Source organism: Pseudorasbora parva, chromosome 6 (assembly GCF_024679245.1).
Source record: "Pseudorasbora parva isolate DD20220531a chromosome 6, ASM2467924v1, whole genome shotgun sequence".
Taxonomy (NCBI): domain Eukaryota; kingdom Metazoa; phylum Chordata; class Actinopteri; order Cypriniformes; family Gobionidae; genus Pseudorasbora; species Pseudorasbora parva.
The window spans coordinates 33,158,350-33,184,854 of NC_090177.1; the positions used below are offsets into that span (position 1 = coordinate 33,158,350).

A 26,505-nucleotide genomic window follows, 5' to 3' on the forward strand; every position below is an offset into this window, starting at 1 on the left:
TTTCATGCATACTGAGCTTTTTACACTGTTAAAGACTTGGATTCCCATACTAAACATAGACAAAGTTTCAAAAACTAATGTTGGACGTTTGATGGAGTATTTCTGTGTTAAAAATACTCCTTCCGGTTTCTCACAAGTTTCGGCGAGTTTTTTTCGAGTATGGGTCTACTTGACGTTAATAAGAGCGGAAGGTCCTTGTATGGGCTGTATGGGCTCTTCTCCCGGTAGGGTGCGCGCGCGCATAACTAGAGCGAGAGAGGAAATGCACGCCCATAAACACTCAGGTGCAGATCCAGTCGTCCGTGAACACTTGTGTCGCGCCGCGCTCCACTTTATTCCTATGGGTGACGTCGAGCGACTTCAACGCTTCAGCACAGCATTCCGGGAAGGCAGCGCTGCATTTGAACCGATTTGAACGCAGAAATGACAGGAAGCTTCAAGGCATCGCTTCAGTCGCGTCGCAAAGTGGATTTCCACGGTCACTGCTGTCACAGGACTTCACCAAATCATACCAAAGAAGTGTGTTTTTGACAGAGCGGTCCTGCTTTGGAAGATGCCGGTGAGTAAATCAACTTCAAATGTCTCTGCTATTGGCTACCGTCGCATGAGTAAACATCAGTAAACGATACGATTGCGTGCTTCGTCATTCAAATGCGCTAACGGTTACTCCATTGTTGTTCTGTATAACGTTACACTAGTCTGACTCTGACGTGCAAAACCGTTTTGCTTGCTACCTCTAAGGTCTAGTCACATACAATAGTCCATAAACCGAATCATGTCCTCATAAACTGGGAGTAAAGACACACAGAGGCCCACTAAATACAGTACATACCACAGAGACGGACATCCTGATGTTGCTGTTTCTCCTGTTCAATTTATTTCAGCCTCAGATTTGATTCTAGATCATATAGTTATTAGCTGAGATAGCGATGGGTTTCTCCACGCTTGAGGACGTCACCGCTTTGCGCGCTTGTCATTCTTTAGCTCCGCCCACACGATACGCCTCCAGGCGCTCGGTTTTTTCCGGAAAGACTCGGTACAGCCCATATTTCTTTTATAAATATGATAAAACTAAAGACTTTTCGGAGATATGAAGGATGCAATACTACTCTATAGGTACTCAAGATTGACATGAGATTGACTGAAACTGAGTGTTTCACCCCCCCCCCCTTTAAAATCTTAACTGTGGTCAGCATTTTTTAATAGGGGAGGCAGTGGCTCAGTGGTTCATGTAGATTGTCTACAAACCAAATGGTTGGTGGTTCAATCCCCGGTTCCACTTGACCAAGTGTCGAAGTGTCCTTGAGCAAGACACCTAACCCCAGCTGCTCCCGATGAGCTGGATGGCGCCTTACATGGCTGACATCGCCGTCGGTGTATGAATGGGTGAATGTGAGGCAAAAATGTAAAGCGCTTTGGATGGCCATAGGGTCTGTTAAAAGCGCTATATAAATGCAGTCCAGTCCATTTAATGTACACTATATATCAATAATATCATTATATATACTTAATTGTGTAAGTAGTAAAACACTAAAAACGCAAACAGGCAAAAGAAAAATGCGTTTTAAGTTAAGAAACATTTTGATTCCTTCCTCTATTGCCTCACAGTGGATTGGTCCACTGTGTATCTCACATACACACGCATGCATCTCACTGACACACACACCTCACCGACAGTGGGCTGGTCGGGAGAGAGCAAAGTTCAGTAGTTGTGGAATTCCAGTAAGGGAATGCACATTTTATTTATTTTAAACATCAGATGAAATGAATACTCTTCAGGCGATGCTGAGTCATTAATACATCACCAAAGACAAACAATTATGATAGCGATGTACAAGTCCGATGTTTTAGTGATTATATAGTTTGGTAACGTTAGCTTGTTGTAAGTCAGCCACCACAACTAACAAGGTGATAAGCCTGTGTGTGAATGTAGTTAATGTAGATTTACCGCTGTGTTAGGCTCAATGATATATGGAAGAGCATCGAAGAAGCAGGATAATTTAATAATTAAATTCCGTGTGGTGAACTTATGATAAGCAGTCCACGTACATCGCTCTGTTTTATGTTGGATGGAATCAGCAAAATATCTCCAAACCACTGAAGTTGAGCGAACTAACTTGTCGGCAATATCTGTGTCCTCCGAGATGGTCGTGAGCGCTAATTTTTCCACACTATTGCTCGTTTTTCTCACTCCGATCCTCCAAGCCTGTCATTCACTGTGACTGTAAACAACAGCGCGTGAAGTACCCAGAAGCCCGGTCTGCATTGGGAAAATTATATCATGATATAATTATCATTATCGTTTTATCGCCCAGGCCTACTTTGAAGAAACTGTTTTTGTCCATATACTGAAAGTCAATGGGGTCCAAGACATCTCTGGACTGTTATAGTATAGCAAATGATGGTTAGTTACTAGTATTTAGTTTCATGTAGTCATACCTTCAGGCTGACGCCAGCTTTCATTGGCCAAGGACCGCCTGAAGGCCGTCTGACTGAAATGTAAAGTAACCAATCACAGTTTGTTTTGCTCTGACATCTGAGGCTAAGACTACTAGTAATTAGTTTAACCCTCTGGGGTTCTTCATTTATGGGTCACACTCAGGACCTTCGGGTCTAAAAGGACCCGGAGGTCGGGAATAAAAGAAAAAAAAAATTGAGTAAAATCAATGAAATATATTTTTGTTCAATAATATTTTTTCTTTTCTTTTTTGGTGTTTTGAGATAATTTTATGATTTATAAATAATATTTATGCAATAATTATGACCCATTTTTTCCCATTGAATATAATAGAATTTTATTTAATTTTTTTTTTCCTTTTTTTATTAAAGCTGTATTTCATTTTAGAGTCAAGCCTAGGCCTCATGAAAGCATTTTTTTTATTTGATTGGTGCCATCTGGTGGACACAGTGAGCATTTTTATCACGCAATAGCACATTTTTACCACTAGAGTGCATTACAGAACCTGTGTGTGTGTGTGTGTGTGTGTGTGTGAGTTTTTGTTTGTCTGTTTTGCACTCTTGATGTTTTAGAGATTCACCCCTTCACTGTTGAGTCCTTTTTTTCTGCATCCTGGCTGATTTGTAGATTATATGCACAAAAAACTCTGTATTTTCATATTTTTGCCAATTTCCCATTCATTTCCTATGGGGGTCTTTTTTGACCCGAAGGCCCCGAGTGTGACTATTTTTTTTACGACCACTTAGACTTTTCCAATCCTGTCCCCAATTTTTTTTTCTGTCCATATACCAAGTACCAATACCCTCACCAAGTTTCGTACCATTCAGATGAAGCTACGATTTTTAACATTTCTTTCAAAAAAAAATTCGGGTCAGAAATGACCGAAGAACCCCAGAGGGTTAATACTGAGTAACACAATATTGTAACTACTTTTCGAACACACAGCAAGACCAAAGTCATGATCTAAAAGAAAGATGTTTCCACAAACCGCTTTCTCTGTGCACACACACACGCTGTCTGACAACTTCTCAATCGATTATGTTTTTTGCTCTTTCTCCCCGTGATTGGACATGACAGATGCCCTTTGCTTCCCACACAGGAGAAACAGATGCCAGAGAGAATCAAAGCGCCCTCCGCTCTGACATCCTGCTCTGCCTCGGCCTCACACTTAGTGTACATATGGTATGTCAGCTTCTACACTGTAAAAAGAAGTTGAAAATAAAACAAAGATTTTTGAAGTATGTTTTACAGGAAAATACTTTTGCAGTTTTACTCCTTCGGAACGTAACATTCATTTCAATGTGTTTTTGCCGGTTCTTTGTAAATGTCTGTAACATTTACTAGCAATGTTTGAGAGAAAACTTGGTGCTGAATAATGGATTGCCTGGATCCGCAAGGCCAGATTGTTCAAAGCAAGGCTCGTCTACTACAGCTAATTCTGCGCAAGAATCACTCATTTAGAAGAGAAGGGAATCTGTCTAACCAGAGTTAGTGTTTTAAGTGACCAAAAGTGGCGGGCGAATCTGGAATTAATGTTGTCATAATGTTGTCATAATGTTGTCAAGTAGTTCATACAGTTTTTGTTTGGATACATTAATATTCAAAAATACATTAAACGTTAAACTCACGCATATAATGAAATAAATTCACCTGATCGATACAATTTTTTATTTCTGAATTATAATTAATATTTTTATTTGTAATTGAGCCAGAGATGCTAAATAAATAGTGGAAAATGTGTGTGGTCCGAATTAATGATTTGAAGTTTGGATCATTTTACTGACTTTGAATCTCATTCATCAAACATTTTAAAATTTTAGTTTCAAGTCATTTTGTTCATTTCAGCAGAATATAACAAATATTTATTCTTCCGGTAAAGATAGCATAGGGTCTATGCAGCGGTTATGGGATGAATGAACAAAACAGACCCGAACACGAAGACTTGATAGGTGAACTATTTATTTCTGCTTCCTGTACAGAAACTATAGCATTTTAGATTTAGGGCCAGCTCTAGCTCTTTGGTTGCCCTAGGCGAGATGGAATTTTTTATTGAAAAAATCACTTTTTATTGAAAATAAATGCCTTTCCGATCTGATATGTGATGGGAAAAGGAAATAGAGCGAGTGTGGCAAAAGGCAGATTCGAACCCCTGATAGATTTGCGTCAAAACTTGATGCCATGCGTCTTACCCCTACACTACAGCCACTGAAGAGAATTTGGTGATTTCCGTAATTTTGTCTGGCCCACTCAATCTTTAAGTAAAACACAGCATATTTGTGTTTAATGTAAATAATATGCCATCTATCGTTACTCCAGTAAAAAAAACAAAAAAAAAAACAGAGGCCCCACTTTTTATTTGCTTCCGACGCCCATGTAGAGAGTGTTGTACTTTTCATAACTAGCATGCAGACGTTATCCATTTTATAACGAACTGGACTTTTGATATTTAAATGATATCCATGTAGGTTATTGTAGATTATTGTCAGTGAAGTTATGTTTGCAATACGTAGTAATACGTAGAAAACTAGCAAGTCATAGCTTAGTGACAATATTAATAATATTAATAAAATTAATATTACTTGATAATATTGATAATACTAAGTAAATTTATTTAGTTTGACAACTTATTGGCTGAGATAAGAAGACTAACCTCTATACTGGGCTTTCTTTCGATTTCCTTCCTTTCTCTTTTTCCGTCCCTGTGCATCCGCAGGGTTTAGATGCCTCTTTTTTGATGAACGCGCAAGATGAGCACTTGCCTGACCTAATACCTGAACCAATAATCAATATCAATTCAATCTAATAATCAGGTTGATAAGTAATTAAACGTGTTGTTGAGGGGGCGCCCTATGATGATCATGTTTAATAAACATTATGTTGTATTTCGCTTGTTCCGATTCTATGCTTAATGGGAAGTACTGGGCGGCACTAGAGCGTGATTACCCCTAACACAATTGTTGCCCTAGGCAACCGCCTAGCTCGCCTATAGCAAACGCCGGCCCTGGTGCTATATATGTTTTGCATTCGGTCAACTCAAAAATGACAGAATGCCTCGCTGAGACAACTCGTTGTTCCCGAGTCAAATTAGAGATTTGTTCAAAACATATGCAGCATGTAAAGTCCTTGGACTATCTTTCAAATTCTTGCAACCATGAAGTTCACTTTGGTGTATCAAACCCTCGTCTTCGGAAGCGCTCATTGTGGCACTGTGTTCAATTTTATATTTGATTTCAATAAACATATTTTTTCTCCAGGCAAAGAATCAAACTATTTGAACAAACTTAGGGATGTTTCTAAACCTCCTCTAGCACAGAGGTCTGAAGCTTAGTGAGAAGCTCTTTCTATCTCTTGTTCTCTGTCTGGATGTGTGTTCTGAGGCTTGTGGCAGCACTGGGATCAGGGATTTTGTTACATCACCAAAGGAGCAGTCAATCACTTGAGATATGTGTGATTAAAAGGACAACCGCCCACAACGGTGGTTTACTGTAGCCTGTGTATGTGTGTGTGTGTGTGTGTGTGTGTGTGTGTGTGTGTGTGTGTGTGTGTGTGTGTGTGTGTGTGTGTGTGTGTGTGTGTGTGTGTGTGTGTGTGTGTGTGTGTGTGTGTGTGTGTGTGTGTGTGTGTGTGTGTGTGTGCCGGGTGAGAATGAGGGAGATGTACATGTGTGGGTGGAGATGTGGGAACCAGACAGGACGGATTTGACGGAGGACACAAAGATGAGTATGTAGAATGTTTGTTTGTAGCTGTTAGCTCAAAACTACCAAATAGCAGAGTGAACACAACTCCTTTTGACATTACAAACCTTAAACATGCAAAGCTGGAGAATGCTACAAAAGTACTGACTTTGAGGATGGTGAGCTACGAGAAGGATGCTGAAGCAAAAAAAAATTCTTGCAACTATAAGTGAGTGACAGTTTCTCTTACACATCCCTATCCATCTGATGCTCCAGCAGAGCTTTCTCTAACATGTAAGTGCCCTGAGAAGGAGGACGTGGAAATCCCCAATCCCAAATTATTGTTATTTTCCATTATCCATAAACAGATTAACAGCATGATAGACCACAGCCCCAAGTATTTTGTATTCAACATGTACTGTAGCCTTTCCATACAAATGATATTTAGAGCTGGAGTGTTTACTTACATCTGTAGAGCAAAGACTTCAGGATTTAAAGGCCAAACAAACAATGTGTGTAAATGTACCGTATAAAAGTAATTAAAACAATCAATAATGTTCAAACCCGATTCCAAAAAAGATGGGACACTTAACAAATTGTGAATAAAAAAATCTTATAATTAATTGTGAATTAAAAAATCTAATTAACAAATGTTAAAAGTGAGACATATTGAAATGTCAAGCCAAATATTGGCTCATTTTGGATTTCATGAGAGCTACACATTTTAAAAAAGTTGGGACAGCTAGCAATAAGAGGCCGGAAAAGTTAAATGTACATATAAGGAACAGCTGGAGGACCAATTTGCAACTTATAAGGTCAATTGGCAACATGATTGTGTATAAAAAGAGCCTCTAAGAGTGGCAGTGTCTCTCAGAATTCAAGATGGGCAGAGGATCACCAATTCCCCCAATGCTGCTGCGAAAAATAGTGGAACAATATCAGAAAGGAGCTTGAAGTTATCATCATCTACAGTGTATAATATCATCCAAAGATTCAGAGAATCTGGAACAATCTCTGTGCGTAAGAGTCAAGGCTGGAAAACCATACTGGATGTCCGTGATCTTCAGGCCCTGCATTAGACAGCACTGCATCACATACAGGAATGCTACTGTAATGGAAATCACAACATGGGTTCAGGAATACTTCCAGAAAACATTGTTGGTGAACACAATCCACTGTGCCATTCGCTGTTGCCGGCTAAAACTCTATAGGTCAAAAAAGAAGCCATATCTAAACATGATCCAGAAGCACAGGCGTTATCTCTGGGCCAAGGCTCATTTAAAATGGACTGTGAAAAACTAGTGGAAAACTGTTCTGTGATCAGACGAATCAAAATGTGGAGTTCTTTTTGGAAAACTAAGACGCCACGTCATTCGGACTCAAGAGAACAAGGACAACCCGAGATGTTATCAGCGCTCAGTTCAGAAGCCTGCATCTCTGATGGTATGGGGTTGCATGAGTGTGTGTGGCATGGGCAGCTTACACATCTGGAAAGGCACCATCAGTGCTGAAAGGTATATCCACGTTCTAGAACATATGCTCCTATCCAGGCACTGTCTCTTTCAGGGAAGACCTTGCATTTTCCAACATGACAATGCCAGACCACATATCAGTTACAACATCATGGCTGCGTAGAAGAAGGATTTCATTGTTTTTGAATGATTTCATTCAAAGGAAACATTGCCTTGTCCCATTTTTTTTTAAATGTGTTGATGGCATGAAATTTAAAATCAACTTATTTTTCCCTTAAAATTACACATTTTCTCAGTTTAAACATTTGATATGTCATCTATGTTGTATTCTGAATACAATTTTAAAATTTGAAACTTCCACATCATTGCATTCTATTTTTATTCAAAATTTGTACAGTGTCCCAACTTTTTTGGAATCGGGTTTGTAATTCAAATCTTTGGAATGAAAAAAACAAAACAAAAAACGAATGTGGGAAACACTGAAAGCTTGAGATATATTTTTAGATCAGCAAAGTGCATGACATGTCCTTAACTGAACATGCAACAAATTATGAATGAGAACTGAGGATGTCAAGCTTCTAAAAGTTATGAATTAGGAGTGTCGCAATAAAATGATTTTTTGTTTTGTTTACTAAAGTATGTTTAGTGTGTATAGTATGTTTTTATGCATTTCAGTCTTTCTACTTAAAAAAATCACATTGAATTTAATGTTCTACTCCTTGTTTCTTTGTAACTGTTTGTAGATGAATTGTGTTGATGCAATGTCACCGCAATCGGCCCTGTTCTCAGGGTTATACATCATGATATGGTGTAGCTATTACTACACCACAAAATCATGTTGGAGAAGATGACAGAAGAAGGCAAGACACTCTACTTAAACTTGAAATGTTATTTTAAGTTGTTATTCAGTTGGTTAAAAAGCCATTTAAAGACAGTTTTCAATACAGTCATGGCTAGTGAGAGGATAGTTTTGTCTGATACATTTTCTCAATGCTCTCATTTTTACTAGGTGGAGCAATATTATTTTGGACTATTAATATATTTGTATATTTGAGATTGTTACATTTTCATAATGAGAGCGGAAGGGGATTGTGGTGTAGCTTAGTGGTTCCAGATTTGGGCCAGAAGTGTGCAGGTTTGAGTGGTCCTCGAACTGTTAACAACATACCCTTGAGCTTAGCATCTGACCCCAGGTTCCTCAGAGGGATTGTCATTTTATTGAGTGTACCATAAATCGTTTTGGATTAGAAAGTGTCAGCTAAATGACTAATTAGCAAAGCAGCAGCAGAAAAGAAGCACTGAAAACAGAAGGGAAAAGGTCACACTTCTCTTAAGTCGTTTCATCTTTTTGCACGTTGCTCAGTGAGACCTGGGAATGATTAGCAACACTGAATAATGTATAACAGAGGATGACGTGTTAAACAGAATTCACACTAAAACCTTTGCACAGTTTTTAGAGAACTCTTGGTATGGTGCATTTTATTTTCCAAGAAGCCAGAGTGAATAAGGCGAGTCTTTTATTATATTTGTGTATTCATGCACACACATTCACAAGCAATTGCACACATTTGGTTAATGTACAAATTAATTAGCAGCCTTGGCAGATACTCAATGAGAGCATGTCAAGCACACACACACACACACACACACACACACACACACACACACACACACACACAGGCAAATGGAACAGTGATAAGTTGCAGAAGTATATTGGTGGGAGTTCTTGAGCATAAATTGTTGTTTTCCAAAGTGCTTCAGCATTTCATTGCATGAGTGAATAAAACATGTTCTTCTATTTTATTTCTCTCTCTCTCTTTCTGTTCTCTCTATTGTCTTTAAGTATTTAATATGTCATTTATTATGTCACTCATTTAGCTTGCAGAGAAACATCTCAAGCGAGCGCTGTCAGAAGGTTACAAGTTATGCATGTGTGCTTATTTCATTTCTCTGAACTACATCAGTAATTAAAACCCATTACCGACTAGTTCTTTCTTGTTCTTAATGCCTGTACAGCCCTCCTCAAACTAAACTAACTACTTTCTACACGCCATTGTTAAGCCTGTCAATCAAGCCAGGACACACACTTCTTCAGCCAAATCATTCTGTTTATAGCAAAAGTTGTAAATCACTCAATATGGGAACACAATAGGGATGAATTCACTGTTAACAAGCCAAATGCGAAAATATTTTGATTAAAAAAAATTGTTTATCCTGAATGTTGAATTTGACGAATTAATAGAATAATACATGCAGGACTGATTTGTCATTACTGCTTCATTCTAAAGCAAGGATTATTATTTCTATTATTGATCATAATTGATGTTTTTATAGTGTTGGGTTGAATCCACCTTGTCGAGTCCAAGTGTTTAACAAATGGAGAATGAGTTGGACGTATGACAGAGTATTTCTGTGCCAAATACACTCCTTCAGGATTCGAACAAGTTTTGGATGTTTTTTTTGTGTGTGTGTGTGTGTGTGTTTTTTGGTATGGGCCTGTATGATGTCATTCAGGGCGGATTGCTTGTATGGACACTTTTGTCGGATGCACCTGTTCAGCTTCCCAAATAACCCAGCGTTGAGGAAACAGGGGATGCAGTTTGTTTTTCTTAGCTCCTCCCATTGCACGCCTCCACAAGTTCGGCTGTTTTCGGAAAGAATCGGCACCGCATATCTGTCTTTTATAAATATGATAAAACTAAAGACTCTTCTGAGATATGAAGGATGCAATACTACTCTATAGGTACTCAAAATTAACATGAGAATAGCAGAAACTTTATGTAGCCTTTAATGACTCATCTTAATTTCATGCTGTCACTTATTTGTTTTATCTCTCCTATTACACATGATGTCGAGTCGACTATAATTGGGGAAACAATAAAAGTCCAAAATGCCAGTCATGTCAAGTCCACCCAATGCGTCCAAGTTCGTTCATAATTGAGTCCAAGTGCCCCAACTCCAAATTTTTGTGTCAAAAAAAAAAAAATGTGTTAAAAAAATTCTTAACACACACCAAAGACCGTAAAAAAAATGGACGACTCGACATCGTCCGTTTCCTCTTGCCCGAGTTGAAGCTTTCAGGCGGCCTGCACGGCGCTGACATCTTGGGATTTCGGGACCGGAGTTGCGCAGCGAAGAGCAGGAAGTAGAGCAGGAAGAACAGCTGCGATATTAAAAGCCCACCCACACTCTCACAGATGCAGAACAATTAATTATGTTGGTGTGAATTAAACAGTTATGGAAATGTAGAAATTAAAGCTAAAGCTACAATCTGCTCCCAAAAATCCCCAAAAAAGTCTGTTATTGCCTCAGTGACAACTTCACTCAGAGAAGCCGTCAATCTCAGCTGTCAATCATGATGTCACACCCCCCGTTTTTATAGCATCAAAATAACTAAAAGTAAACTTATTTTAAAAACGAATACTTGAAATATATATATATATATATATATATATATGTCACTGTAAAAAAATATATTAAAAATAAGTTTACCTGGTTGCCTTAATATTTTGAGTTCATTGTAATTAAAAATTAGTTAATACAATGAACATTTTTTTTGAGAATCGACAACCTTTATTCAAATATTATTAAACGATTTTGTACGTTTTTTGTGATTTTCATCAAATTTTTTATGTTGTTCAGATACAATAATGTTTTGAGATTCTATTTAAACCAATTTCCTTCATTATATCAACTCAAAATTTTAATTTCAATAAACTCACAATTTATTGGCAACCAGATGACTTAATTTTTATGTGATAAACCAACAAAAAAAATTACAGTGTAGGCCCAGTAATCGCCTACCTAGCAACAATTTATAACACCCTAGCAACCACACTGCAACATTTGAAATCCACTCAACAATGTACTCCAGTCTTCAAAATGTGATATGATCCTTCAGAAATCCTTTTTATATGCTGATGTGATGCTCAAGTGTTATTATCGATGTTAAAAATCATATTTTTGTATGTGTTTTGTGTGTATATGTTTTTCAGTGGGGATTTGGTTGAATAGAAAATCATAGAAAAATCAAAATAATTATAAACAACAGCATATATTTTAGATACAAATATTTTGTAAGACATTATAAGAAAAAAAGTTCTGATAATAAATAAATAAATAAAAAATTACAATGTGTATTTTTAAGACAGTCCCTCGATGCTATTTTTCCATCAAATTGTATTCATACATCTCTTCAGTGGATTGTAATTACCTCACACAAACTCCAGCAAAATCACAACTCCATTTATCCCAAACTGCGTCTCTCCATTAAACAGTTTTACACCCTATTTCGACGTTCCTCACCTCATCATTTAGGACATTTGTAAACACAATTCACTTTAAATGACAAACCTTTCCCTTGACGACAAATACATCAAGTGTACATGATGGTAATTCTGCAATGAGAGATTGTTGTCGTATTTTTAAAGTGATGTAGGAGGAAAAGACACGCCAGCGCTCTAATGCAGAGCAGCGCGGAGAGAAAGCGAGAGATGAATTATAATTAGCAGGTGTAATTAGAGGCTAGCAGACACTAATGAAGGAGGATTAATTGCTGTTATCATCAAGGACTCTCTATTAATGCCCTTATTTAATATGAGTTGTCCACATGTTCGTCACGGCAATGAACTGCAGGGCTGAAATAGCTCTCAAGTCTGCGTGCTGTTTGGCTCACGTCTCGACTCAACTGATGGGACGTGAGATATTGAGCTTGTTCTGTTGTGCTGATCTGCGCATCAGGTGAAACGTCAACTTACTGCTGCTAATTTAACTCACCCTGTAAATGCCAGATTGTAATTTGAGGCTGCTCATTTAGTTTCTTTTTTCATTATTTATCAAACATTTCATTATTTCGTTGGATATCTGGGGTTGGGGGAATGTTTATCTGCTGGGTTTGAGCTTTCGTCTTTTATTTTATTGTTTTGTATTTGCTGTGGGATGTGGGGAATCATCTTGATTGTATTAATTAAAAACTATAATATTCTTCTAAAAAAATAACTAAAAACGATAATATTCTAATCCATCCTTCTAATCCTTGTTGCTTCTGACTGTTTTCAGTTGTTTTTGTGTGATGTTTTTATCAGTTTCTCTTAATTTCTCATTCATCGTAGCCTTCATTTGTATTCATAAGAAATTCTGCATACAGTTAAGCTGATAATCATTTATTTCATAAATGTATTATATATTAGTATACTATTTGGTGTAAATACAAAATTAAAACACTTAAGACTAAAGTCGAGTGAATTTAGGCTACATTGTAATCTACAGTATGAAAAGTGCACTTTTGCTGAAAATGTATACTAAAGTGTATTAAATTATTAGTTTATTTAATATATATATATTATATATATAATATATATATATATATATATATATATATATATATATATATATATATATATATATATATATATATATATAATATATATATTATTATTTTTTATTATTATTATTATTATTATTTTTTTACATTGATGAAGGCATGTGTGCTAAAATGTTTTTGCTTGGCTAGATTTTTTTTATTTACCTTGTTGACTTAGTTTACTAGTTGCTACATGTGCACAGTGAGTTAAATTAATTAATTGTTGTAAATCTTTTTGTTTAATTTATTAATAAGTGGCATGTTATTCATAGGCACCACACTCTAATGGCATTTTTTAATGTAGCATAAGTAGAGCAAATGGACAAAGTTGATTGAAAAGAAAGGCCATAATTTGACAGTTCTTTTTTGTTCTCTCTTTCTGTCTCTGACAATACAAAGACGCGGTCTGTTGAGCTCCTCACAGTGGGAACTGTGGGCTTTTTTCTGGAAATTCATGGCAGAATAGTTGTGGAATTAGTTGTGAATAGCAAAATTCCATTTGGCTTTGCGGTCATAGACAGATGTCTGAAGTGTGTCTGGCCTGTCGTCATTTCTGTGTGTGTGTCTGTGTGTGTCTGCGTGTGTGTCTGCGTGTGCGTGCGTGCGTTCAAGTACTTGTGTTGAATCAATACCTCTCTGCCCCAGACGGCCATAGTCCATCAGGGTCTTTACACACAAAACCTCTTCTGTTATCTAGGCTTTATCTTGTGTGGTTGTCTTTTACTCAGACCACTTTACAACACACATTTATCTCCTGTTCAAGAAAGGCAGTATTTAGCGAGTAGTAAATGGGTAGTCAAAGACATGACATGCTTTTGGGAATTTAACACGTCTTGCAGTGTGGGAAGATATACTTCATCTAAAAGTATTTTAAGCTTTATTTGAGCTAATTTGCTCTTTTTTTTTTAGCTCATATTATCTTAGATACCACATGGAATATTTGTACTTTTCAAAAAATTATATTATATTTAAACCACAAATCAATTTACCATGAACTATGCAAAGAAAACAAGTGCTTAAAATTGTGAAAAATAAATAGCAACCATATAGTCGACTGAAGAAATAAAAAAGAGCATGAAAATTATAAATAAGCAGTTAAGTTCAAATAAATATAAGTCATTTTTATATACTTAGAAAGAAAAGAAAAGAAAAAAGATATAATGTATTAATAATAATACAATTGTACATATATATATATATATATATATATATATATATATATATATATATATATATATATATATACAATTTTATTATTATTAATAAATTATATCTTTTTTTCTTTTTTTTCTTTATGCACAGATTTGCTTTGCTGTATATATATATATATATATATATATATATATATATATATATATATATATATATATATATATATATATATATATATATATATATATATATATATATATATATATATATATATATATATATATATATATATATATATACAGCAAAGCAAATCTGTGCATAAATGCTACTTGCATGCTTAAAATGCATGAGCTGGCACGGTGAATTTCAACACCAATCGCATCCATTTGCATGCAGTTTGCACGCACAAATCATTGGTATGTAAATATAAGCACAGTTTTTCCACAAATGAAACTGCAGCTCTTGCAGTAATTCATCTCTATTTAAATGTGGCGGGCTTTCATTAAGAACTCGTGTAAATATAAATAGCGAGGGCTTTCGTTTGAGGTGCTTGTTAATATAATGTAATGTAAATGAATGTTCTTGTATGCAGAGCAGCGTGGTCGGCGGAGCATAAACGGGACGCAGATGGGACCCTCGTCCTCTGTTTTGTTACGCCGCGATGCTCTGTTAACCCTTACCGAAGATGGGAGATGGGGCAGGCTGAGAGGGACAATAAATTGAAAGCAGCAGAGCTCAAGGTTACAACACATCAATCCTGAGAGAGTGGATATCGGAGATGAGACAAGTGGGAATGGAATTATAGCAAGGGAGAGAGAGAGAGAAAGAGGGTGCGATAAAGCTAGAATGAGAGAGCCTGGATGGGGGGGAGAAGGGAAGTGCAGAGAGAAAAGAGCGCACATGAGCGACTCCAACTGTGAGAGAGCGAGGGAGAGAGCGAGAGGGATATAGCTACAGCGCAGCGACCTACAGAGACAGATGAGTAAGTGCTGTGTGTGGACTGTTACCACTGTATCTTGTTTTCGAGGATCCCGTTAAGATGGTCCCGTAGCCCTCGCGCTCCGTATCTGGATATTTCTACTTCCATGTGGGATGAGCAGCTGTGCCGAGCGAAACCGAGGCATCTGACATCAACACCATGAGGTACTCACGGAACGGAGGGAGCGAGATGTGAGAGAGGTGTTTTGAGAGCAGAAAGAGAGAGGGATGACAGTGATAACAAGCGGGAGATGCTGTGCAAGGTGGTGAGAATGATGAAAGCAGTGAGGAACGAGTGGAGGAGAGGTGTTCTCCTGAAAAGTGAAGTTGTGCCTGTGTTGAGGGAAGGGACCCAACATTAACCCAGATTGGGCTCACTTCAGGCTAGTAAGTTGTCGAAATTCTGTTGCATTTCTGTTTTCTTCTATTTTATCGTCTTGAACCCTTAAAGCTTGAAGCTTAAATGTATGTTTAAATCCAAAGCTATTTTAAATATGTATATATATATATAAAATGGAAATCTAGATGCAATTCAGATTTACATTTCAATCAAATTCTGAATGAGTTCTGTTTTATATATTTAAATGAAAATATATATATTTAAAACCAAATTCAGAAGAGCAAATGGACAAAGTTGAATTAATTCAACTTCAAATTCAGATTTCAAATTCAAAAATCACATTTAAATCCAGATGTCAAATTTACATTTAAAGCAAATAAAGATACAATTCAAATTTAAATTCAAATCAAAATTAGGATACAGTTCGAATCAATATTTATATCCAAATTTAGAAACAATTTGAGTTCACATTTAAATCCAGATGTCAAATTTACATTTAAAGCAAATCCAGATACAATTCAGATTTAAATTCATATTCAAAATTAGGATACAATTCGAATCAATATTTATATCCAAATTTAGAAACAATTTGAGTTCACATTTAAATCCAGATGTCAAATTTACATTTAAAGCAAATCCAGATACAATTCAGATTTAAATTCATATTCAAAATTAGGATACAATTCGAATCAATATTTATATCCAAATTTAGATACAATTTGAGTTCACATTTAAATCCAGATGTCAAATTTACATTAAACACTAATCCAGATACAATTCAGATTGAAATTCAAATAGGATAGAATTCAAATCTATATTAAAATCCAAATTCCAATCTGTTGAAGAATTTTGAATTCACAGTTCACATTTAAATCCATATTCCAGATCAAATTCACATACAAATCTAGATACATTTCAAAAATGATATAAAAGTATATAACTGTTTTTGTTTATTAATTCCTTGAAACGTATCACATTTCATTTGAATGTTAATGTGTATGAAGATATTAAGTAAAATATTTTCAAATTCAGAGCAGTTTATTAAGAGCGGAGAGTTCTGACTCTATATTCTGATTGGATAAGTCATGTTCAAAGTCTCTGTAAAAGCACTATAATAAGCGCATTCCTATAAATGCACTTTCTATATAAATGCGGCAATTTGCTGTGTTGCTTGGCAACCACAAACTACTGTATATTGTTTAGCTGAAGAATAGTTAGTTCAGATTATGTCAATAATCAATGTAGCTCTTTATGGACATTGGTGTGTTGCATGGGAACACAACTTTAATAATGACTTTTCGTCTCATCATTTATTTTGACATTTTGCGTCTGTTTTGCAAATGGCAGAGTTTTGAAATGCTTGAAAAGTCTCCGCTCAAGCAGTAATAGCAATGTTTGGTATATCCTGTTCTTTTGTGTATGGTCTTTGAGTAAAATCCCCGTCTTTACTGTTCCTGTGAGAGCTGGCAGTAAAAGAGACTGTCTTTCTCTCTCTAGTGGCTGCTATGAGCTAGATATCCGTATATTGTGTTTTGGACAAAAGCAGCTATAGTGTGAAATCTCAAGGAACGCAGATTCAGTGTACAGCACGTCGCAAGAAAACCAAGGGAATGAGAGTGTTTGTATATGAAATGTGTTTTGCAATAGCATCAGAACTCTTGAATAGTATTATAAGTCTTGAGGATCTTCTCCAAATACAAATATCAGCTGGACGTTCCTCGTGCTCATTTTATCTGTGCCATAAAGTAAGAGAAACAGACCACGTAGACCAAAAATAGAAAAAGGGTAATGACTAAATGCAAGCCAGACATTAGACTCTATCATGTGCTTTATAATTTCCCTGAATCCTTTAAACATCATGCTATGCTGTCATTCTGAGTATAATTATATTCTGTGGACCTTGACGACCCCGGTCTAACCTGCCAAATGTCAGTGTGACTTTCCATAAATATTACAGTAATGTAACAAAAATCAATTCTCTCTTCCTCTGTCGGCCGTTCTCACGGTGTTAAAGGGTCTTTACGATTGGAGAGAACCAAAGAACAAGTGTAGAAATCGCTACATCAATACACTATTGGTTATGTGAAGAATAACATTATTCAATGTTAAGTTCTTCATGATTGCGTTTGACAGGAAATGTGTTTTGAGTGCTGTATTTGATGGTGAATCCGGTTGGGAATTCATTTGAATAGATGGAGGAGGTGTTTGTGTGGCTGTATTAATGTCTCGGAGGGTTAAAGGGGTTTGCGATTTGTCTCCTCAGAGGCTGGTGTCGGTTTTCTTCCCTCGGTTCTTTTTCTTTCTTTCCTTTCCTTCTTTTTAAATGCTTTCCTTGAGGCACACAGCTGTCTTGGCATGAAAAACGAAGAGCTTGACTGATTACAAACAAGTGTAATTTGTACAGATATGCACTGATTTGTTGTGCATTCAGTTTTGCTCTATTTTGCATTTTTCTAATCGAATACAACTGAATTTAAACGATGCAATCAGCATGGCAATCTTATTGAAAAGTTGTGAATATCAGAGTATTAATAATTAGTGCGTTAATCTTGTGCTTCAGTGGAAGAACATCTGATCACATGATTAATGTCACAAGTTTGCTTATAGGATTAGTATCCTAGGAAAAGAAGCTGAAATATTTCTATTCATTTGACATCATAATGTTTCTTTGTATTTCCAGCTTTGTATTCTGCAGCTCGTTGTTTTGATGCTGAGTTTTGCAGGTTGACATATGGTTATTTTTTTCCCTTTGGCATCATCAAATTAAAGGTGATAATTTGTTGTTCTCATTCAGAGTAAATGTCGACTATCTTTTGAAAGTAAAGTATGTCATTCTATTTGAGGGTAGTTAATGGTATACAATCAATCCTGCCATCTGTGTGTCAAAGTTTAGTGTGATTTCGTCTGAATTAGGCAGTTTGAATAAGTGCAGACTGACATGTGTTCAGGATAAGAACTGGTACATGTACAGACAGTATGGACTGTCATATTATCCAGTATTTTAGTGCAAGAACCTGTGTCTTTTTCACAAACCACCCAAAGTCCAGTTTAACCAGATGTTACATACACTCCTTTGTATGATTCATTTTTAATGCCTTATTTGTCACTAAATTAAGTACAGATGTGCATTATATTAAAACCACAGTTTCTTTCTTTTTTCTTTTTTTCTAGATTTATTTATGTATTGCTGTTGGTAAATCAATATTACATATTTTGATTCATGCTCATTTCCTCCTTTTTTTATATTGAGATTGTCTTTGCCATCATCTAAAGCTCATTCAAAGTGAATCATTAAAAAATATTCAAAAACATTATAAATGTTTTGAGTTATAAAGCCAGAACTGTGTGATATAAAGTCAGAATTGTTTGATATAAAGTCAGAATTGTTTGATATAAAGTCAGAATTGTGTGATATAAAGTAAGATTTGTGTGATATAAAGTAAGATTTGTGTGATATAAAGTCAGAATTGTGAGATATAAAGTCAGAATTGTGAGATATAAAGTCAGAATTGTGAGATATAAAGTCAGAATTGTTTGATATAAAGACAGAATTGTGTGATATAAAGTAAGATTTGTGTGATATAAAGTAAGATTTGTGTGATATAAAGTCAGAATTGTGAGATATAAAGTCAGAATTGTGTGATATAAAGTCAGAATTGTGTGAATTAAAGTAAGATTTGTGTGATATAAAGTCAGAATTGTGAGATATAAAGTCAGAATTGTTTGATATAAAGTCAGAATTGTTTGATATAAAGCCAGAATTGTGTGATATAAAGTAAGATTTATGTGATATAAAGGCAGAATTGTGTGATATAAAGTCAGAATTGTGTGATATAAAGTCAGAATTGTGTGATATAAAGTCAGAATTGAGGGATATAAAGTCAGAATTGTGGGATATAAAGTCAGAATTGTGAGATATAAAGTCAGAATTGTTTGATATAAAGTCAGAATTGTGTGATATAAAGTCAGAATTGTTTGATATGAAGTCAGAATTATGTGATATAAAGTCAGAATTGTTTGATATAAAGTCAGAATTGTTTGATATAAAGTCAGAATTGTGTGATATAAAGTCAGAATTGTGAGATATAAAGTCAGAATTGTGAGATATAAAGTCAGAATTGAGATATAAAGTCAGAATTATGTGAAATAAAGTCAGAATTGTGAGATATTAAGCCAGAATTGTGAGATATAAAGTCAGAATTGTGTGATATAAAGTCAGAATTGTGTGATATAAATTCAGAATTGTGAGATATAAAGTCAGAATTGTGAGATATAAAGTCAGAATTGTGAGATATAAAGTCAGAATTGTGTGATATAAATTCAGAATTGTAAGATATAAAGTCAGAATTGTGAGATATAAAGTCAGAATTGTGTGGTATATAATGTCAGAATTGTGTGATATAAAGTCAGAATTGTGTGATATAAAGTCAGAATTGTGAGATATAAAGTCAGAATTATTTGATATAAAGTCAGAATTGTTTGATATAAAGTCAGAATAATTTGATATAAAGTCAGAATTGTGTGATATAAAGTCAGAATTGTTTGATATAAAGTCAGAATTGTGTGATATAAAGTCAGAATTGTTTGATATAAAGTCAGAATTGTGTGATATAAAGTCAGAATTATTTGATATGAAGTAAGATTTGTGTGATATAAAGTCAGAATTATTTGATATAAAGTCAGAATTTTTTGATATAAAGTCGGAATTGTGTGATATAAAGTCAGAATTGTGTGATATAAAGTCAGAATTGTTTGATATAAAGTCAGAATTGTGTGATATAAAGTCAGAATTGTGAGATATAAAGTCAGAATTGTGTGATATAAAGTCAGAATTGTGTAATATAAAGTCAGAATTGTGTGATATAAAGTCAGAATTTTTTGATATAAAGTCGGAATTGTGTGATATAAAGTCAGAATTGTGTGATATAAAGTCAGAATTGTGTGATATAAAGTCAGAATTATTTGATATAAAGTCAGAATTTTTTGATATAAAGTCGGAATTGTGTGATATAAAGTCAGAATTGTGTGATATAAAGTCAGAATTGTTTGATATAAAGTCAGAATTGTGTGATATAAAGTCAGAATTGTGAGATATAAAGTCAGAATTGTTTGACATAAAGTCAGAATTGTGAGATATAAAGTCAGAATTGTGTGATATAAAGTCAGAATTGTGTAATATAAAGTCAGAATTATTTGATATAAAGTCAGAATTTTTTGATATAAAGTCGGAATTGTGTGATATAAAGTCAGAATTGTGTGATATAAAGTCAGAATTGTGTGATATAAAGTCAGAATTGTTTGATATAAAGTCAGAATTGTGTGATATAAAGTCAGAATTGTGAGATATAAAGTCAGAATTGTTTGATATAAAGTCAGAATTGTGTAATATAAAGTCATAATTGTGAGATATAAAGTCATAATTGTGTAATATAAAGTCAGAATTGTGTGATATAAAGTCAGAATTGTGAGATATAAAGTCAGAATTGTGTGATATAAAGTCAGAATTGTGTAATATAAAGTCAGAATTATTTGATATAAAGTCAGAATTTTTTGATATAAAGTCGGAATTGTGTGATATAAAGTCAGAATTGTGTGATATAAAGTCAGAATTGTGTGATATTAAGTCAGAATTATTTGATATAAAGTCAGAATTTTTTGATATAAAGTCGGAATTGTGTGATATAAAGTCAGAATTATGTGATATAAAGTCAGAATTGTTTGATATAAAGTCAGAATTGTGTGATATAAAGTCAGAATTGTGAGATATAAAGTCAGAATTGTTTGATATAAAGTCAGAATTGTGTAATATAAAGTCAGAATTGTGTGATATAAAGTCAGAATTGAGGGATATAAAGTCAGAATTGTGTGATATAAAGTCAGAATTGTTTGATATAAAGTCAGAATTGTGTAATATAAAGTCAGAATTGTGTGATATAAAGTCAGAATTGAGGGATATAAAGTCAGAATTGTGGGATATAAAGTCAGAATTGTGAGATATAAAGTCAGAATTGTTTGATATAAAGTCAGAATTGTTTGATATAAAGTCAGAATTGTTTGAAATAAAGTCAGAATTGTGTGATATAAAGTCAGAATTATTTGATATAAAGTCAGAATTGTGTGAAATAAAGTCATAATTGTGTGAAATAAAGTCAGAATTGTGAGATATTAAGTCAGAATTGTGAGATATAAAGTCAGAATTGTGTGATATAAATTCAGAATTGTGTGATAAAAAGTCAGAATTGTGAGATATAAAGTCAGAATTGTGAGATATAAAGTCAGATTTGTGTGATATAAATTCAGAATTGTGAGATATAAAGTCAGAATTGTGGGATATAAAGTCAGAATTGTGTGATATAAAGTCAGAATTGTGAGATATAAAGTCAGAATTGTGTGATATAAAGTCAGAATTGTGAGATATAAAGTCAGAATTGTGTGATATAAAGTCAGAATTGTGAGATATAAAGTCAGAATTGTTTGATATAAAGTCAGAATTGTGAGATATAAAGTCAGAATTGTTTGATATAAAGTCAGAATTGTGAGATATAAAGTCAGAATTGTGAGATATAAAGTCAGATTTGTGAGAAATAAAGTCAGAATTGTGAGATATGAAGTCAGAATTGTGTTAAAGTCAGAATTGTGTGATATAAAGTCAGAATTGTTTGATATAAAGTCAGAATTGTGAGATATAAAGTCAGAATTGTGTGATATAAAGTCAGAATTGTGAGATATAAAGTCAAAATTGTGAGATATAAAGTCAGAATTGTTTGATATAAAGTCAGAATTGTTTGATATAAAGTCAGAATTGTGAGATATAGTCAGAATTGTGTGATATAAAGTCAGAATTGTGTGATATAAAGTCAGAATTGTGAGATATAAAGTCAGAATTGTTTGATATAAAGTCAGAATTGTGAGATATAAAGTCAGAATTGTGTGATATAAAGTCAGAATTGTGAGATATAAAGTCAGAATTGTGTGATATAAAGTCAGAATTGTAAGATATAAAGTCATAATTGTGTGATATAAAGTCAGAATTGTGTGATATAAAGTCAGAATTGTAAGATATAAAGTCATAATTGTGGTATATAATGTCAGAATTGTGTGATATAAAATCAGAATTGTGTGATATAAAGTCAGAATTGTTTGATATAAAGCCAGAATTGTGTGATATAAAGTAAGATTTGTGTGATATAAAGTCAGAATTGTGAGATATAAAGTCAGAATTGTGAGATATAAAGTCAGAATTGTGTGATATAAAGTCAGAATTTTTTGATATAAAGCCAGAATTGTGTGATATAAAGTAAGATTTGTGTGATATAAAGCCAGAATTGTGAGATATAAAGTCAGAATTGTGAGATATAAAGTCAGAATTGTGTGATATAAAGTCAGAATTTTTTGATATAAAGCCAGAATTGTGTGATATAAAGTAAGATTTGTGTGATATAAAGTCAGAATTATTTGATATAAAGTCAGAATTTTTTGATATAAAGTCGGAATTGTGTGATCAACTTAAGGTTGCCAGAATAATAATCTTACACGGTGTGTTAATAGGCCAGAGGAGAACTGGCACCCCGACTGAGTCTGGTTTCTCCCAAGGTTTATTTTTCTCCATCATGCCCCGATGGAGTTTTGGTTCCTTGCCACTGTCGCCTTTGGCTTGGCTTGCTCAGTTGGGGACACTAAAAATATGATTAAAGTTATTCAACTTATTATACAAATAAAATATATGAATTAGGTCTTATTTAATTCTATAAACTATAATACTGATCTGCCAACATTGTCGCTATATGATAAATTAAAATAAGCTGATAACATCACTGTTTTCTCCAGTACGGCTGTACAGCCAAATCTAATTTTGTCGCTATATTACCCTGTTTGACACTGTGAAGCTGCTTTGACACAATCGTGATTGTAAAAGCGCTATATAAATAAAGTTGATTGATTGATTGATATAAAGTCAGAATTGTGTGATATAAAGTCAGAATTGTTTGATATAAAGTCAGAATTGTTTGATACAAAGTCAGAATTGTGTGATATAAAGTCAGAATTGTGAGATATAAAGTCAGAATTGTGAGATATTAAGTCAGAATTGTGAGATATAAAGTCAGAATTGTGAGATATAAAGTCAGAATTGTGAGATATGAAGTCAGAATTGTGAGATATGAAGTCAGAATTGTGTGATATAAAGTCAGAATTGTGAGATATAAAGTCAGAATTGTGAGATATAAAGTCAGAATTGTGAGATATAAAGTCAGAATTGTGAGATATAAAGTCAGAATTGTGTGATATAAAGTCAGAATTGTGAGATATAAAGTCAGAGTTGTGAGATATAAAGTCAGAATTGTGTGATATAAAGTCAGAGTTGTGAGATATAAAGTCAGAATTGTGTGATATAAAGTCAGAATTGTGTGATATAAAGTCAGAATTGTGAGATATAAAGTCAGAGTTGTGAGATATAAAGTCAGAATTGTGTGATATAAAGTCAGAATTGTGAGATATAAAGTCAGAATTGTGAGATATAAAGTCAGAATTGTGAGATATAAAGTCAGAATTGTGTGATATAAAGTCAGAATTGTGTGATATAAAGTCAGAATTGTGTGTTATAAAGTCAGAATTGTGTGATATAAAGTCAGAATTGTGTGATATAAAGTCAGAATTGTGAGATATAAAGTCAGAATTGTGAGATATAAAGTCAGAATTGTGTGATATAAAGTCAGAATTGTGAGATATAAAGTCAGAGTTGTGAGATATAAAGTCAGAATTGTGTGATATAAAGTCAGAGTTGTGAGATATAAAGTCAGAATTGTGTGATATAAAGTCAGAATTGTGTGATATAAAGTCAGAATTGTGAGATATAAAGTCAGAGTTGTGAGATATAAAGTCAGAATTGTGTGATATAAAGTCAGAATTGTGAGATATAAAGTCAGAATTGTGAGATATAAAGTCAGAATTGTGAGATATAAAGTCAGAATTGTGTGATATAAAGTCAGAATTGTGTGATATAAAGTCAGAATTGTGTGATATAAAGTCAGAATTGTGTGATATAAAGTCAGAATTGTGAGATATAAAGTCAGAATTGTGTGATATAAAGTCAGAGTTGTGAGATATAAAGTCAGAATTGTGTGATATAAAGTCAGAATTGTGTGATATAAAGTCAGAATTGTGAGATATAAAGTCAGAGTTGTGAGATATAAAGTCAGAATTGTGTGATATAAAGTCAGAATTGTGAGATATAAAGTCAGAATTGTGAGATATAAAGTCAGAATTGTGAGATATAAAGTCAGAATTGTGTGATATAAAGTCAGAATTGTGTGATATAAAGTCAGAGTTGTGTGATATAAAGTCAGAATTGTGAGATATAAAGTCAGAATTGTGAGATATAAAGTCAGAATTGTGTGATATAAAGTCAGAATTGTGAGATATAAAGTCAGAATTGTGAGATATAAAGTCAGAATTGTGAGATATAAAGTCAGTATTGAGATATAAAGTCAGAATTGTGAGATATAAAGTCAGAATTGTGAGATATAAAGCCAGAATTGTGTGATATAAAGTCAGAATTGTGTGATATAAAGTCAGAATTGTGTGATATAAAGTCAGAATTGTGTGATATAAAGTCAGAATTGTGTGATATAAAGTCAGAATTGTGTGATATAAAGTCAGAATTGTGTGATATAAAGTCAGAATTGTGTGATATAAAGTCAGAATTGTGTGATATAAAGTCAGAATTGTGTGATATAAAGTCAGAATTGTGAGATATAAAGTCAGAATTGTGAGATATAAAGTCAGAATTGTGTGATATAAAGTCAGAATTGTGAGATATAAAGTCAGAATTGTGAGATATAAAGTCAGAATTGTGAGATATAAAGTCAGTATTGAGATATAAAGTCAGAATTGTGAGATATAAAGTCAGAATTGTGAGATATAAAGCCAGAATTGTGTGATATAAAGTCAGAATTGTGTGATATAAAGTCAGAATTGTGTGATATAAAGTCAGAATTGTGTGATATAAAGTCAGAATTGTGTGATATAAAGTCAGAATTGTGTGATATAAAGTCAGAATTGTGAGATATAAAGTCAGAATTGTCAGATATAAAGTCAGAATTGTGTGATATAAAGTCAGAATTGTGTGATATAAAGTCAGAATTGTGTGATATAAAGTCAGAATTGTGTGATATAAAGTCAGAATTGTGAGATATAAAGTCAGAATTGTGAGATATAAAATCAGAATTCTGTCTTTATAACACAATTTTGACTTTATATCAATCATATAAATTTTTTTATGCATTATTTATACCAGTGTTTTTCAGATTTTACAAAATTGTAATATTATTTTTATTGGTGTTGGTAAATAAATATTAGATATTTTGTTTCATGCTCAGTTGCCATCACCTAAAGCTCATTCAAAGTGAATTATAAAAAACTATATCGCAAAACAACAATTGAATCACTGTTAAACTATCGAGCCTTTGCGATGATTCCAGGTGATGCAGACATTTGTCAAGACTTCAGATGATGGCAACTTTGGTTTGACTTACAACATGATAAAATATTATCCTTATATTGTGACATTATGCTTATATTGTAATCATTACGAGCACAAGCTGTAAATGTGTCTGCTGATATAGCTGACCATTTATATCCAAATTTATAATGCCTAAATTCATTTGTATTCTTAAAAAACAATTAATTTTAGTTTTTAGTTTTAATTTATTTGGATTTTTTTTTTTTTTTTTTTTTTTTTTTTTTTAGAATTTTAATTTTAGGCAATTCAATTAATCGATTAAAGCATAAAATGACAATTATCAAAATCACGTTCACAGAGCTTCACCTGGACTGGACCCTGCTGGTGGGATGACCCGCCTAACTCAACCAGAGCTGGCTTTTCCAGAAATGGCTAACTGTCATCGTTCAATCGTTCTATGTGGTCTTTGTTTCTCTTGCTTTATGGCACAGATAAAATTAGCATAAGTTAGCTGATATGACTGATCCTTACATGTGTATTTGGAGTCTAACATAAGATGAATGAGAGAAGGTCCTTAAGACTTCTAATAGTATTCAAGAGATCTGATGCG

At 33.9% G+C, this 26,505-nt stretch overlaps 1 protein-coding gene across 8 annotated transcripts in view; it reads left to right on the forward strand.

Moving 5' to 3' along the window:
• sulf2b (sulfatase 2b) overlaps positions 1 to 26,505 on the forward strand; it is a 191,095-nt gene that overhangs the window by 115,014 nt on the left and 49,576 nt on the right. The window contains exon 1 of one of the 8 annotated variants that reach the window (XM_067446716.1): positions 14,947 to 15,261. The exons of 5 other annotated variants lie outside the window; for them this stretch is intronic. The gene's annotated coding sequence lies outside the window, so the exon portion shown is untranslated. Of the gene's footprint in view, positions 1 to 14,946; positions 15,262 to 15,322; positions 15,484 to 26,505 lie in introns of those variants that run through there. 2 more of the 8 variants (XM_067446719.1, XM_067446718.1) reach the window with 2 other exon arrangements.